A 2879-nucleotide genomic window follows, 5' to 3' on the forward strand; every position below is an offset into this window, starting at 1 on the left:
CAAGCTCAATCCAGGAAAATATAAGAGGTGCTAGATCACTATCATTTCTTATAATTGAGTAATATTCCATTGTATACATATACCAAATTTTAATAATCCACTCATGAATTGACGGGCATTTGGGTTGTTTCCACCTCCTTGCAATAGTCAATTGTGCTGCCATAAACATTTGGGTACAGATGTCTTTATTATAGAATGTCTTTTGCTCTTTTGGATAGATGCCTAATAGTGCTATTGCTGGGTCGAATGGTATTTCTATGTTCAGCTCTTTCAGGTGTCTCCAAATTCTTTTCTACAGAGGTTGCACTAATTTGCAGTCCCACCAGCAGTGTAAGAGTGTTTCTGTCTCTCCACATCCTCGTCAGCATTTGTTGTTTTGGGATTTTTTGATAGAGGCCAATCTCACTGGGGTTAGATGATATCTCATTGTGGTTTTGATTTCCATTTCTTTAATGATTAGAGATGTTGAGCATTTTTTTATATGTTTGCTGGCCACTAGTCTGTCTTCTTTTGAAAAGTTTCTGTTCTTTTCCTTTGTCCATTTACTGATGGGGTTTTTTGATTTTTTCTTGTTGATTTTTTTTAAGTTCAAGATAGATTCTTGTTATCAGCCCTTTATCAGATGTGTAGAGAGTAAATATTTTCTCTTATTCTGTAGGCTGTCTATTCACTCTAATGATAATTTCCTTGGCTATGCAAAATTTTTAAGGTCATACAGCCAATATCATACTAAATGGGGAAAAACTGAAAGCATTCCTGCTTAGAACAGGAACTAGACAAGACTGCCCACTATCTCCACTTCTATTCAACATAGTGCTAGAAGTCCTTGCCAGAACAATTAGACAAGAGAGGGGAATTAACGGTGTCCAAATGGGGGCAGAAGAGGTCAAACTCTCACTCTTTGCTGATGGTATGCTATTATATCTAGGAAATCCCAAAAATTCAACCAAGAGACTCTTGGAATTGATAAGTGAATTCAGTAAAGTCTTAGGATACAAAACAAATGCACACAAATCAGTGGCATTCATAGACACCAATAACAGTCAAGCTGAAAATCAAATCAAAGATTCACCACCTTTCACAATAGCATCAAAGAAAGTAAATATTTAGGAATATATTCAATGAAGAAGGTGAGATATAGGAAGAATTATGAAACACTGAGAAAAGAAATTGTAGAAGATCTAAACAGATGGATATCCCTATCATGCTTGTGAATTGGTAGAATCAATATTGTTAAAATGTTCGTACTACCTAAAGTGATCTACAGAATTAATACAAGCCCTATCAAAATATCACCATCATTTTTTACAGATTTAGAAAAAATAATTCTATGCTTTGTCTGGAACCAGAGAAGACCTTGTATAGCCAAAGCAATCTTAAGCAAAAAGAACAAATTGGTAGGCATCAGTCTGCCAGATTTCAAACTTTACTACAAGGCTATAGTAACCAAAACATCATGGTACTGGTACAAGAACAGAGATGTAGACCTTTGGAATAGAACGGAGATCCCAGATATAAAACTATTCCTCATACTGACATGTAATCCTTGAAAAAGCAGACAAAAATATACATTTGGGAGAAGAATCTCTATTCAATAAGTGGTGCTGGCAAAACTGGATATCCACATGGAGAGTATTGAAACCAGATCCCCACCTCTCATCTCTCACAAAAATCAACTCACGATGGATAACAGACTTAAACCTAAGGCGTGAAACCTTAAGAATTCTGAAAGACAATGTTGGGAAGACTCTTTCAGACATCGGCCTAGGCAAAGAATTTATGAAGAAGACCCCCGAAGCAATCACAGCAGCAACAAAAATAAACAAATGGGACCTGATTAAATTAACAAGCTTCTGCACAGCCAAGGAGACTATCCTTAGAGCGAATAGACAACTTACAGAATGGGAGAAAATATTTGCTTTCTACACATCTGATAAAGGGCTGATAACAAGAATATATATAGAACTAAAAAAAATTAACAAGAAAAAATCAAACAACCTCATTAATAAATGGGAAAAGGACATGAACAGAACCTTTTCAAAAGAAGACAGACTAATGGCCAGCAAACATATAAAAAGGTGCTCAACATCTCTAATCATTAGGGAAATGCAAATCAAAACTACAATGAGATATCACCTAATTCCAGTGAGAATGGCCCTTATCAAAAAATCCCAAAACAACAAATGCTGATGTGGATGTGGAGAGATTGGAACATTCTTACCCTGCTGGTGGGACTGTAAATTAGTACAACCCCTTTGGAAAGTAATTTGTAAATACCTCAAAGAGCTAAAAATAGAAATACCATTTGACCCAACAATACCACTACTAGGCATCTATCCAAAGTAAAAAAAGACATTCTATAATAAAGACATCTGCACTCAAATGTTTATAGCAGCACAATTCACAATTGCAAATATGTGCAAACAACCCAAGTGCCCATCAATACATTAGTGGATTAATAAAATGTGGTATATATATACCATGGAACATTACTCAACTACAAAAAACAATGGTGATCTAGCACCTCTGATGTTATGCTGGATAGAGATTGAGCCCATCCTTTGAAGTGAGATATCACAAGGATCGGAAAACATGCACCACATGTATGTGCCATCAAATTGGTACTCACTGATCAACACTAAGGTGTTCACATGGTAGTAATACTCATTGGGTGCTGGTTGGGGGTGGATAGGGGGGTGAACCCATAACTAATGGAAGTGGAACACGCTGTATGTGGGAGGGACACACTTGTAGCCCTGGCTTGGGTGGGGCAAATGCATTACATGTAACCAAAATGTACCCCTATAACATCCTGAATAAATAAATAAATATATATCGTTTCTGACCACAATGGAATGAAAATAGGAATCAATAACATA

The sequence above is a fragment of the Propithecus coquereli genome, unplaced genomic scaffold (assembly GCF_000956105.1).
Source record: "Propithecus coquereli isolate 6110/MARCELLA unplaced genomic scaffold, Pcoq_1.0 Scaffold426, whole genome shotgun sequence".
NCBI lineage: Eukaryota > Metazoa > Chordata > Mammalia > Primates > Indriidae > Propithecus > Propithecus coquereli.